The 15,390-nt window shown below is 32.5% G+C and overlaps 1 long non-coding RNA gene across 17 annotated transcripts in view; it reads right to left on the reverse strand.

Moving 5' to 3' along the window:
* Window positions 1-13,476, reverse strand: part of LOC149774962 (uncharacterized) — a 60,831-nt gene extending 47,355 nt beyond the window's left edge. For 5 of the 17 annotated variants that reach the window (XR_016416680.1, XR_016416671.1, XR_016416669.1 and 2 more), the window contains exon 1: window positions 13,352-13,475. This is a non-coding gene — a long non-coding RNA (uncharacterized LOC149774962). Of the gene's footprint in view, window positions 1-4,493; window positions 4,513-6,946; window positions 6,999-11,869; window positions 11,970-13,351 lie in introns of those variants that run through there. The other 12 variants (XR_016416674.1, XR_016416673.1, XR_016416672.1 and 9 more) reach the window with 9 other exon arrangements.
* Between the last annotated feature and the right edge of the window lie 1,914 nt (window positions 13,477-15,390).

Consider the following 15,390-nt stretch of genomic DNA (forward strand, 5'->3'; position numbering starts at 1 on the left):
CTTGTTCAAAGACTTAGGGGTGTGTGTGTGTATGTGTGTTGCCACAAAAGTAAGGAAAGCTATTGCAAAAGAGCATCTTTAATTTCAACGAAGAGGAAGAACACCAATATTTTAGGCGAATAAGGGACTTCAGAAGCCTCTAGGTCTCGTAATAAATCATACCGGCCATCAATACTAGACAATGTTCCAAGAGCACACAATTTATGATGTTATCGATGACTTGGTTTTACAATGGCAGTAAACACAGCTGCATGGTGATTCATGCACCATACGTTACTCGGGTTTATTTCTGGTCGTTTTATAACAGGCTCAAACCTCATTTCAATGCAGCGTTATACCAGAAAATGAATCAAAATAAAAAATGTCATTTTTTTTGTTTCGTGAATAGTTTATGAAGAGATAATAATAATGACAAATACATTGCAAAGGATGAAAAAATTTGTATATCTTCTTTAATATTTTTTAATACAACAACGAAGTAAACACAAAACTTTATGTTAGATATTAAATCAAGCCACCTCATACTTATACAATATGCAAAGATATTTAGAAAGGGGGCAGAAAATGACTCTTATTCTATATAGTCCTTTTCACACGTTGATAAATTTTCATTTCCCTATGGAGCCTCGTCCCATTGGTAGACTCAGCAACATGGGTCTTTTTTCTCACCGAGAAATCTAGCTATTTTGCCAACCGCAATTTTCTTGTCACAGTCTTGTAGTAACAGGCAGGTCGTCTCGGTTATGGTGTCCACGAGCTAGTATCTACTTTTCAAGAAGAAACCCTTATTGTCTCCTGCTGTGTAAGACGGAGTTGTTACAAAACCAAACAAGAACAACAGACATATAACAAAACGAAATTCAGCCATTAAGCAACATAAGGGCTCTCCAACTTTGATAACGCACCATACAAGTTGATAAAATATTCTTATTGGTTGTAATGCACAGTCCTCCAGTCATAATTTTTGGTCAAATTCATTCACTGATATATTTTTTAGCACTTTCTCAGCTCAGGTAATCTGATATGGTTCATACCTTTGAAATATTGTCATTGGCCCAATCATGAACCATCATCTGCCGAAAGAAATTGAAATTGGTGTTATAGGTAGCCTGTGTTTTAAACACCTATTTGTAAAACGTCCAAGGTTCAAATTAGGATAAAATGTTTCTTCCAGGGCCCGACGTGAGAAATATATTTAATTTAGCAACCTTTCATCTCAAGCCAAAGAACCCAGATGTGTAAACAATTACCTGCCCAAAAAGAAAAAGATGTCCCGACAAGCGCTACCATACCTATATATGACTTATGTCGCGATAAACACTTTAAATAAAAATTGTATACTGCACAGACTACTGTTTTACATGCGCGACTTTAAAACTAATTTGCTGGAGTTTTCGTGCATCAATGCTCCTCAAGTGCGCGAATTCGTACAAAGTATGCGCTATTCTCGCATTTGCGCGTCCTGGCAGCATATGTGATGAGTACGTATAGCATGTAAACAAATACTATACAGTCTTGTACTACTGGCTACAATGAATATTGTTTAGTGACACGTGTTTGTTGAAAATGGAATAGAGATCAAACGAGCACTAATATATATATATATATATATATATATATATATATATATATATATATATATATATAAACCGACCCGCAAACAGTGCTCAGAGTTCCATTGTGAGAAACGTATATTGGGTCAAAGCGTGTATTGGGTCGAAAAATGACGGCGACCTGATGTTTCACGAACGATTTATCTTCTCTTCCTTTTCAGTCCGAAGTAATTTGTTAACAAACTATCCTAATAGCCTGTAAAGCAACGATGAGAGCTATTTCCAATTAGTGAGCCCCAAATGTCCTAAAATATTGCTTTTATATTTGAGTTGGGTCATATCTGGATACGGTTAAAAAGAAAGTACATTATGTTCAAAGCCTAATTTCGCTTAAGTTTTAGGTTTATGTCTTTCTCTAATCTACCCATAGAAATGCATTGATATTATTTTAATTGGCCATTACTCCGTATGAATAATCATAAATAAAAAATATTTTAAAGATATATGCTTCTCAAGAGTCCAAATATCGCACATATATCTTTAGCAGCTCACCTATCCGGTAAAGTACAGTGACGGTAGCTCCAAAATGGCGTCAAGTTCATACCAATGAGTATTTTCGTGATTTCGTTTTAAATTAAATATACATCTGTTATTTCTCGTTTACTGAAGTAGAGTGAGATTTACATTTACAGAGTGGTTCAATAAGGTTTTCTCTATTATCTCTTCCGCCCATTTTGCAATTATTGTATTTGTAAAAAATGTGGGTCATTCAACGAAGACAACACCTTCTGAAGTCTTCTGCCCGAGCAAGGAGCCAAAGGGTCTGTGGTCCATATGTATATAATCTTAATCTTTAAAATGTGTATTAGTATTATAAAAGATACATGCACATAGTGCTCGTTATGCCCTATATATTTCACATTTTCTTTTATGGTCGTGGCTAACTATCCGGTATTGTATTAGTTATACAATGTAAGAGGTGGATCTTCATGTTAACACCTGTGTAACACATACAATGTGCAAACCCCATGCTTCATCCTAACACGTTTTAGTAGCAAAACGCAGATTTCATTTCCGATAATTTGCACACGCCCTAGATTACCAAAAAGTTTTCAGTACATTTAGCCATTCTCTAAGTGTTTAAAGAGCAGTCATTACTGGTTGAGGTATAAAAGGGAAAATATGATAAATCATAAACGTCATTAATTTAAATGATTGGTTATTCATACAAGATGCAGCATATGAGACTTTACGTAATAAACGTAAAGATCTTTTTTATAAAAAAATTACTAATATTTTAAATGCTATATACTACATTTCGACATGGAGAATGATCGATTTGAAGCATATGTATTATAGAATTATCCTGTTCTATTCATTATTTGTCCCGTATCACTCACAGGCATGTATATATTCAAGCATATGCATGGTACAGAATTTCAAAGGAAGTTGTAACAACTTAAGCAGTCTTTAGAGCAGCATTTAGCATTGTCACGTGGCATGTGCGATCCTCTAAAGTGCAGAAGAAAAAAAACGCTAAATGCTCGACGAGATTGGGTAAAGCGATACGTTTAACAAATAAAGTGCACTCATATTCAACATTTGTAAATAGATTTGACAATTTTTAATATTATTACATCTGATTGTATTGCATACGTTAGTATAATTTCTTCACTATAACCCCTTTCAAATTATGGAAACAGTAACACATCTTAGCAATACAATCTTCCCAATAGACACATGTAAATTCTAAAAGTTTTGCACGTATCAAGTTACGTCATTTAAGTAAACATGCAGTATCAACTAAAACGATGAGGTTCTATAAAGACAAGCAGGCATATATACACAAAGAGTCAAAGAGATCAGAGTATTATTGGATATATATATATATATATATATATATATATATATATATATATATATATATATATATATATATATATAACTAAATTTTCCGAATGCATGTGTTGTCAGGCAAACTAAATATGCGCCAGAATTGATTTCTAATGAAATGTCTCTCTTATACATTACGTGTGCCTAGCTGTCCTTTGCATTTCGTCGACCACAGGTTAGTGGATGTGCGTTCAAGTTTCATCTTTCTAGAGAGTTTTGATCCTTGAATTTATCACAACCTAACAGCTTTAAATCATGTTGGCTCTGACAATTGTTTGTTTAAAATTTAACCAAATTATGTCATGCTCCTTCTTAAAACGGTTTAAAATCACTCAGAGATTAGCATGCTGGTTTAAGTAATGGATTTTGATCGATATATAACGGGCTTACACATAAAATTTTCAGAGAGATTCGTTTTTAATTATGATAACAAAATACTATGACGATTTATTTATAGAATGTCCGATCGCACCGGTTATCCAACAATTTTGAATCATTGTATACAAAAATGTGCTCTTTACTGACCTAAAATTCATCAATGAATTGTACATTTTTATGCAATTAAAATTTTAATAATTGCAACAAAAGTTACAGTGAATTCGCGATTTAAGAAGATGTTGGCTTCATTGCTAGATCAAGCATGATTTTGATACGTTTTGCCGAACAACTGACCGTACGTTATTTTGCAAGAAGTTAACATATTAACCTATGGAGCACCATCTAAATACATTGATGAAATACAGATTCATTAGTAATTTAACATGTACATGGAGATAAAGCTACTTATGGTGCTGGCAATTTTATATCAACGATAGTAAAATGAATGCAAACAAATACTGAATGAAATGTAAAATATCAATGCATCAAGGTAGTGTGTACTTTCAATATATGATTTTTAATGTATGTATTTATTTCGTTTACTTCGTTTACGTGTGTCATTGTATCATAGTGTTAGTGAACATTCTTGTACTGTATTATCTCTTAAGTTATAAGAATTTGTTTCATCCAATCCTTATGCTATTAGAAAGACAAATTTTGTTGAGATACCTCCCATTTGCACATGACCTTTACGGATTAGCTGCTTATCCGATCGAAACACATTATGAGGGCTTCAGTTTTGTTTCCTGTTGGGGCGGTGTCGTGAATCAAAGTACTGAAACTCGAGTGTAGATTAATATTAAAACCGGATGCTGGTTAATGAGATAACAAAACAAGATGTCTCCTTGCACCGAATTCCTAAAGCAATTCGTACATGTCAACGATCACATCAATAAAATACACGATAGCAAGAGATTTTTATTGCATAAATAACATTTTATCTTATATATATATATATATATATATATATATATATATATATATATATATATATATATATATATATACCCACACCGACATTTGTCTTTCTTTCTGTGTGTCCCATCCCGCTTAACAAAGAAGAGAACAGATGAACGGGCAATTATTGAAGTTACGAACGAAAGAAATCAAATGTATCCTATGTGCTAAAGTTTACTAAAATGTATCAGATATTAACTCATAGATAAATCTACAGTTTATATACGCTTCTGTTAGGTCTTTTTATGTTATATTTGTTGAATCATTAATTATTAATAATATTAGTATTATTAATATTATTCTTAATATTATTTTTAATATTAATATTATTATTATTATTATTATTAGTAGTAGTAGTAGTAGAAGTAGTAGTAGTAGTTGTAGTAGTAGATCATGATTTGAATTATTTAGAACGTAAAAAGTACACATTTTAGATCCTAATATAAAATTCTGGACTGAACCCACCAAGGGTTGTTTATAGTAGTGCCTCCCATTTAATCATGCAACATTCAAAGTATTTATATAATATTGTTTGTCATGTCTTTACCACATTTTTTATGCAGTTACACAAGAACGAAATATAAACATTTGTAAAACAGTTACGTCACATTTGTTTCATTTTTTGTCTTGTGACTTTCTTCCCTGACTTTCTTTTAAAGATAGCGAGTGTATAATGCAATTCAAATATAAATGATCAATACGATCTTTATTTGTTTTGTTACAAATTATCGTAGAACCCATTATACTGCGATTTACCTTCGACTTGTGTAAGAAACTTTTTAATTATTTTAGGAATCATTTTTTCGCTTAACCTTACAGCCATTTAACAACAAGAATCAATAATAATAATAATAATAATAATAATAATAATAATACGATTATTAAAAAATAAGAAAACGCGAAAGGATTCGACAAAAAAAGTATTTAAACATTATAAAGGATACCGGTAAGGTAGAAACTTGCGAAATCCTTGTAAGTAAGCAGATGGGTTTTATTCGAAATGAATATATTAGGCAGTAGTATTTAATTAGGGCAGTACAAAAATAAATCTTGAATAGGTTCAATGAACATAAAATGTTTCAAGGAGAGAGAGAGAGAGAGAGAGAGATTGTTTAGTATCCAAGACCTTGCAGACATTTAGGTACCTATCTTCCTTGGGTAATTATTTTCTTCGTTGTCGCCTTGGCCTATGTCTAATCATATACTGCTCATATCAAACTTGGCTTTTAAAAAGAGATTCAATTTTACTCCTTGTACATGCTTCAATATTTCGTATTTAAAGGTGTATTCAAAGCTTCTTGTACATGGTTAATTTTAATCTGCAAGTAATTATGCCATGCAAAATGTAAATGTTTACTCGTTAAGTACAATGATTCAGTACTCATCTGTAGCCATCAAAACAAACTACCATCATATTGTCAACAATTTGACTCCAGTCACATATATCCATAGGCACAGTATTCGGTCTTTCAATAAAGCATCAACGTAATATGTTAGATCATTCAAATAAAATATGTTCTCAAGTTTTGCATACAGTGATGACACAGAACTCTTGAAACAGTCATTAAACTTGAAACAAATGTATTTGTTTCCTTGTATTTTCTTGAATTAACTTCCACGTATTGTAACATAAGACGATACATAAAACAGTGCTCCTTTTGTCTTGACAGGTCTCCAGGATTCAATCAGAATAATACAGAACGTGAACGTTAACGATGAATTTGTATTTTACTTGCTTTAAATTTTTTTCCAACAGCAAACGAGGTAAATACTTACGCTTAAATAAATAAAACAATGTCTAGAAAAATACTTTAAACGCATCTTGTGGGCAACAGCTCAAAAATTATCACTAATCTGAGCAAGTCGTATGTTGTAAGAATGTCCTTAATATGGTGTAGAAACTGCTTATTGTCCTCTGTTAAAGAGCGATATATAACGTTTAAATCAGGTCAGATCATAAGAAAGATGACATACAATCAGGAACAAAAAACTTAAGCAGTGCGGCACTATCCTAACCGTTAAGTTTTAAGTACCATTTATACTTGAAGTCTTGAGCACGGCGAATGAAATCTAACAGAATGTTAAAATGTGTGTAATTATTAACTGTGATCAACTCTTTGTTTTCTATCTAATTTAAAAATGCAATTGCGAAAGATATATCTTACCGCAACGTATGTAATAGTGTAATACGCCTCGAGTCTGGTAAGACTAAAATTCCTGCAAAATCAGAGAGTATATATATATATATATATATATATATATATATATATATATATATATATATATATATACGCTTATAATTGATGTACCACGAGTCTTATTTTTTTATTTAAAAGTAAACGAGGCGATATGAAAGATACCGCATGCATACTATCGATATATTTGATTTATATCATTTACAAATAAACCCACTTGCAAAATCAACGGATATTTTAATATTAATTAATATGTTTTAGAACCTTATGTTCGGTTTTAGTTTTAGAAAAACGAGAAAGAAACAAGCAAAGCATTAAAAGATCGAGATAGATCTAGATCACTGATCTAGAGAGAATAGAAGCATTAACCTAATGATGAAAAATATCCTACTATCGAAACAATGTTTATATATGCGTATTAATTCTCTATGAGCGGATCATAATTTGATATACCAAGAGTATTGGTATATCAAATTGCTTTATACCAATCCTTTAAATCGCTGCGGTAATATATATATATATATATATATATATATATATATATATATATATATATATAGGCAGCTAAGACAATCTTTCGCTTGACTTGCGAGTCCTTCGACAGGTACGACAGAACACACATCTTATGTAGCATCTGGTCCCCGATTATATGTTATCAAATATTGAAGTTAATTATCGCGGTGTGTATATTCATCTCACTGCTAAATTGTTTTCGTGGGTTCATTATATATATGCATATATATATATATATATATATATATATATATATATATATATATATATATATATATATATATATATATATATATATATATATATATATATATATATATGTATATATATATACATACATATATATATATATATATATATATATATATATATATATATATATATATATATATATATATATATATATATATATATATATATAAAACTGACCCTCAAGCAGCGCTCAGAGTTCCATTGTAAGAAATGAATAGTGGGTCAAAGCGTGTATTGGGTCGTAAAAATGACGGTGATCTAACGTTTCGCAATCGAATTATCTTCTCTTCCTTTTCAGTCCGAAGTATTTTATTAGCAAAATATCCTAATAGCCTGTAAAGCAATAATGAAATCTATTTCCATTTAGTAAGCCCCAAATGTCCTAAAATATTGCTTTGATAGTTGAGGGGGATTATATATGTTTAGGGTTTAAAAAGTACTTTATGTTCAAGGCCTAATTTCGCTTAAGTTTCGTTGAAAATTGGTTTATGTCTTTATCTAATTTTCCCATAGAAATACATAAATAAAAAATATTTTAAAGATATATGCTTCTCAAGAGTCCAAATAGCGCACCTATATCTTTTGCAGCTCACCAATCCGGTAAAATACAGTGAAGGTAATTCAAAAATTGCGTCATGTTCATATCAATGCGTATTTTCTTTTTTTTTTTTTTTTTTAAAATATAGGTCTGTTATTTCTCGTTTACTGAAGAAGAGTGAGGTTTTTATTTACAGAGTGATTCAATAATGTTTTCTATATTATCTCTTCCGCCCATTTTGCAATTATTGTATTTGTAAAAAATGTGGGTCATTCAACGAAGACAAAACCTTTTGAAGTCTGCTGCCCGAGCAAGGAGTCAAAGGGTCTGTGCTTCATATGTATATAATCTTCATCTTTGAAATGTATGTTACTATTATAAAAGTATCAGATACACGCACATAGTACTCTTTATGCCCTATATATTTCACATTTTCTATTATGGTTGTTGCTAACTATCCGGTATTGTATTAGTTCTACAATGTAAGAGGTGGATCCTGATGTTAACAATTGTTTAACACATACGATGTGCACACCGCATGCTTCATCCTAACAAGTTTTAGTAGCAAAACGCAGATTTTATTTCAGATAATTTGCGCACGCCGTAGATTACCAAAAGGATTTAAGTACATTTAGTCAGCCTCTAAGTGTTTAAAGAGCAATTATTACTGGTTGAGGTATAAAAGGGTACATGCAGTGTTAAATAAAAGGGTGAGGTTTTATATTAAAAAAAGTACAGAAAAGCAGATATATATGTACAACGAATAAAAGAGATCATAGCATTATCGGGAATATATATGTTTCTTTAGAACTGAATTTGCCGAATGCATGTGTTGTCAGGCAAGCTAAATATGCCTCAGGATCGATGTCTAATGAAATATCTCTTATACATTACGTGTGCCTGGCTATCCTTTGCATTTCGTCGACCACAGGTTAGTAGAAATGTGCGTTCAAGTTTCATCTTTACAGGATTCTAGATTGAGACATTGGCATATTTGGATTGCTAGGGAGTTTTTATTCTCCAATTTCTTACAACCGAACAACTCTCAAACCATGTTGGCTCTGACCATTTATTGTTTAAAATTTAGCCTAATAATCTATCAAGATCCTTCTTGAAAATCACTCAAAGATTAGCATGCTGGTTTAAGTAATGAGTCATTACCGATATATAACGGGCTTACACATGAAATTCTCAGACAGCTCCGTTTTTAGTTATAATAACACAATACTATGAAGATTAATTTATAGAATGTCCAATCAGAACAATTATCCAACAATTTTGTATCATTTTATACAAAAATGTGCTCTTTGCTGACCTAAAATTCATCAATGAATTGTGAATATATAAACAATTACAATTTTAATAATTTCAGCAAATGTTACAGTGAATTTGCAATTTGAGAAGATGTTGGCTGTGCTAGATTAAGCATGATTTTGATACGTTTTGCCGAACCACTGCCCGTAAGTTACTTTGCACACTCAGATGATACAAACATTTAGCATATTAACCTATGGAGCACCATCTAAATACACTGATGAAATACAGATTGATTACTAACTTAACTTGCAGATGGAGATACAACTAGTTATGGTGCTGGCAATTTCATATCAAGGATTGCAAAATAAATGCAAACAAATACTGAATGAAATGTAAAATATCAATGCATCCGGGTAGTGTGTACTATGAATATATGATTTTTAATGCATGTATTTTTTTCTTCATTACTTTGTGTGGCTGTGTCATTGTAACATAATGTAAGTGAACTTCCTTGTACTGGTTATTCTCTTAAGTTATAGTTAGAACGACTCATTTTGTTTTCAAACTTAGCTCCTGATTTGCGCATGATAACTGAAAGGATATACTACTTATTATAACGAAGTACATTAAATGGGTTTAGGTTTCGTGTCCTGTGCTTATTGCGTGACATATAGTTGCATGCCGTACTACAGGACGGATGTTGGCTATTGAAACAACGAAGAAGGACTAAGCATTGCATATAATTTCAAATGATTTGTACGAGCGTCAACGATCACCCCCACTGACATTTGTCTTTCTTTCTTTGTGTCCCCGTCCAGCTTGCCAAACAAGAGATCTTACTTTTTTCACTCCATTTTTAAATTTTACCTTCAAACTGTCTTTAAAACTCGAGCATCCCTCTTTTTTCTCTTTTGATTTTATGTTTAAACTGTCTTTTATGAATCCCCTTCTAGGACGGGCAATCACTCTTAAAAAGATTTATAGCGATACTTACCATGAACCATGACCAGCATTTTCTGGAAAATGTCCTTCATACTCTCTAACGTCATAGATGTAAACGGATACACATTTTACGGAAAGAGATAAACGGGCAATTATGGAAGTTAAGAAGGAAATAAAACAAATATATCATATGTGCTAAAGATTAACAAAATGTATAAGATATTAACTAATAGATATATAAACAGTTTATATACTCTTATGTTAGGTCATGTTTCATTTTTTAATTATTTACTAAGCTTGTTTAGTTTAAGTATTCTGTACAAAATCGAACTTCAAGAGAACACTGGCTATTATTAGGTACAGGTCGGTGCCTTCTACTTCGTTTCGAAAAGCTGTGTGTATTCCTATATGACACTGAATTTGATCTGAGAGAAATGTTATAAAAAAGTGTGCATTTCTATTTTAGATCAATTAAATATATAACCTTAAAATAGTGTGTCTCAAACTTATAAAATTCACACACATCTTTTTGTACATTATCGTCGTACCCCTTCTCCTAGTGCCGTAGTGTTAAAAGTTTAGCGCGAAATTTTAGTAATTTATATTGTGTCAAGTACCCCTTGAAACCCTTTCGTGTACATAGTTGGTACGCGTACCACGCGTTTAGGATATATTTGCTTAAAATATTTATTAACTGTATCGAACTTCTTAGTTTGATGCACTTGGTGGTAGATGCAATATGGATTTAACTTTCGTTAATTTGAAACTCTTAGGATTAAATGTAATATTGAAAGGTTCGTCAATTACACTGTATGGATCTATAGAACGGTATTTATAAAAAACATATTAGAGTCAGAACAAACCGATGCCTTCCTACTTCATCTGTGCATACCGTCCCATATTAGGATATTATTAAAAAGAACAAATTGAAGTGAACTATGTATAATATTCTAAAACCTAAATCAAGACTGAAATAGGTTCTTTGCAACCAATTCAGAGCGTGTAATACAACATAAAATATTACTACCTTTCTGAATTCTACATGGCTAAGAATAAGAGTTTAAAAAATACTAAAAGAAGTGGTCTATATTGAGTAGAATTGTTCCTTATAACAGAACTGGTCTTGCTCAATGGATCCCACCATAAACTGAATCAACATACACATTAGAAACACTGCCCACTAATTTAACCTGCCACACAAATTCCAAAGAAAGTAATATATAATTTAGGGATGTGGGAAAACAAAACAGATTTTGGTTCATAGAGAATAAATGAAAGCCATTTTTTAATAGTATGTTCAACATTTTGACAGGAAAATGAGAATTTGGAAGATTTAATTAATGTTAACAAAATATTAATTCGTTATCATAACATTACACTCGAAGACTTACCTTGTGCAGAAAATGATCCAGTTGGTTTAATTATTTGCTATATTACAATATCTAAAGACAAAAATATCTAGCTTTAACACTTCAACGTTCTTGAATACAGAGTTGAGTAAGGTCAAATTTAAAAGCAGCAATATGATGAATAGTAGCATGTGACGCATTGGGAATCAGTCCACAAGGCAATGTACACTATGATTTCAAATATTAGGGTGACATAAATTTTGTAACCTTAATGCTGCTGTCAACAAAATGTAATAACTTCCCAGTGAAAATGAATTGTCGCCGTCATGACGGTTGCTCTGGTTGCGCTGTAACACACACACACATACACACACACACACACACACACACACACACACACACACACATATATATATATATATATATATATATATATATATATATATATATATATATATATATATATATATATATTCCATACTTTATTCACCCTTGGTGAGTAGTTATATCTCATTTTGTTGTCGAAATTCATAGTTTGATACGCTGTTCGTTTTTTGTTAATTTCTAATTATTGACCATCCATTGTGATTGATCCACAACAATGAATCTTATTTGATTATAATCTCTATTGTTAATTACTTGTTATCTTTACATGTTATGACTCGTTCCAGTTAGAAACAATATCATTTTCTTTTAGCACTTGTTTAGCTCAGTGCATCATCATTTTCTTAACTCCATCATTTGATTTTATGCTCAAGAGTTTGGAGTCAGATTTAGTCATTTTTTAACCGCATTATAAACAAACATCTCATTCACGGAATTTTGTCGTGTCTTCATTGTAAATATAACTCCAACCCAGATCATCCTGTTAAAATTGTTTAGAGAAATGTGTTTTATCTGTTGGATTAATGCTTACAAAAGCAAATTGATTCTTTAGTATAATGTTTAAATGTACCTATCTAGGAAAGCGAAAACATTGTGTTGGCAGATAAAACTGTTTTACAAATTTGGTATATTAAAGGTGTAAATTTAATAAGTGATGCTATGATATGGATCTAACTTTCGTTCATTTGAAACTCTTAGGATCAAATGTAATATGTATTTTAAAAAACGTATTAGAGTCAGAACAAGCCGATACCTTCCTAGCTGGATACTTCATCTGTGCATACCGTCCCATATTAGGATATTATTAAAAATAACAAATTGGAATAAAATATGTATAATATTATAATACCTCAATCAAGACTGAAATAGGTTCTTTTTAACCTATTCAAAGCGTGTAATACGACATAAAATACTACACCTTTTTGAATTCTATATGGCTAATAATAACAGTCTTGAAAGATCTACATACTTTACGGATGTGAAATAAAAATAGATTTTGGTTCATAGAGAAGAATTGAAAGCCATTTGAAACAGTATGCTCAACATTTTGACAGGAAAATGATTTAACTAATTCTGTCAAAATATTAATTTCTTATCATCATAACCAATGTTATCATAACATTACACTCGAAGACTTACCTTGTGCAGAAAATGATCCTCTTCTTGTAAATATTTGCCAGATTACAATATCCAAAACCGGAAATATCTAGCTCTTAAACCACAACGTTTTTGAAGGCAGGGTTGAGTATGGTCAAATTGAAAAGCTGCGATACTATAAATAGTAGCATGTGGCGCTTTGGGGACAATGGAAATCCCAGTCACAAACGTCGTGGGCAACTTTGGGGATAGTGGAAATTTAACATGGAAATATTGGGCCTGTATAGGGACAAAAAAAATATTGGGCTTTTATAGGGACAATAGGAAGGATCACGTTACGATACTGGACACTGACAACAATGTTGCAAGAACCTGACCTAAATCGGGTGGTGCAGTGACAGCAGGAAACAATCTATAACGCCTGGCGGGACGGGACATATAACTGTATATATAGGATCACCTACCAAACAATCCATAGTGACGAGAGTGCTAATCTAAAATATATTTTTGTACAAAACAACACTTTCATACTAACGACATCCACGTTATTTGCTATCAATACATTGTGGAAAATGAAATACTTTATCTGCAGAACACACCATTACCTACAATCAACTCAGTAAATGAGGTAGTGGTTTCAGATAAACTACTTCACGTTGACACAAAACAAACACATTGAGCAGGGACAAGGACATTTTTGTTAAGGAAAAAAAGAAACACACAAACACATACAAACGTTCGCACACACACAAACAAAATGCTCACACACACAAACGAACGAGTGCTTCCAAAAACACATACACAAACACTAATTTTTGTGTTTAGGGACAAGTGCTTATTGATAATGGAAAAAACAAAACAAGGGAATTTTATACACACATACGTCGTTGCGTACGACTTTTTTTTCTTCTGTGTGCTCATTTAATGTTTTACCGGTACATGTAGATATTTATTTTTTTTGCAATGATATTGAGCATACCAGCAACGTCGACAACAACACCAACATCGATTCCAACAACTGAGGTATCACATGCGTCGCTGATATCGTGCCGATCGACGTCGTTGTTCAACCGACCAGCGAGGACATCGCGTATACATCATTGTCGATGACGAAGATTCGTCTGCGATATTTTTATTTTGCTGTATCATATGCTCGTCGATGATTTCTTCTAGCGATACCTTCCACGCACACTCTTGACTATACCGAAAGGACTGCGTGGGATTCATTATGTTATATACTAAGTTACCAATTGAGGTGTTTGCGCGAAGAATTCCAGACACCACCAAAAAGTCATTGCGGGGAAATCTTTATCTGCTGCTTCCAGTATATGTTACCTCGGCATTTTGATTTAACACGACTGACACGGTTCCGGAAAATCTATCGGTGGAATGAATCCATGAAATTGTGCTAAATATCCTAAATTGTGCAGCGTTAAATGCGGAGAGCCTGTACATCCCGGTGACGTTAGAGATATGTTTGATGGAGCTATTTTGTTGTGACCATGTTACTGATCCAGTTGCTACTGTGCGTACCGTGTTGATGAACGGAGTCGTATGGAAAACACGATCTTGAATATTTTTTATTTTTTCGACGTTCTTTTGCGAAATTTATCAAATGCGAAATTTATCAAACGCGGCTACATGAGTGATATATTCACGTCTGAATATAGCCAGTAAATCGGTGATTGTTATTAACGAGGTCCTTATCGCGATGCCGTTGTTGTCCACGTATTTCTTCGTTGCAGCGTCATTGTCTGATGATGATTCTCTCAAATTAGCGATTATGTTTCCGCCCTCGCTGAGTGGCCCAGTCATTGTATCGCCGGTTCTATAAATATTTCTGCGGACCTCATTGTTAATCATCATGGATGATACGCTTGAGTCTTTGAGTTTTCCGTCGCCGGTAAATACCACGATGTTATCGCTGGTCGCACAGGAAACTCGCAGGTATATTCATGCACGACTTTATGGGGCGACGCTGATGACCTTGACACGGCGTTAAGTACAACAAGTACTTCTGGACCACATATTGGTGGATCTGTTATTGTCTGTGTTTGAATGTTGAATACCAGATTGGAGCG

This window comes from Sinohyriopsis cumingii, unplaced genomic scaffold, assembly GCF_028554795.1.
Source record: "Sinohyriopsis cumingii isolate HCF-2022 unplaced genomic scaffold, ASM2855479v2 utg000066l, whole genome shotgun sequence".
In the NCBI taxonomy this organism is placed as follows: Eukaryota; Metazoa; Mollusca; class Bivalvia; order Unionida; family Unionidae; genus Sinohyriopsis; species Sinohyriopsis cumingii.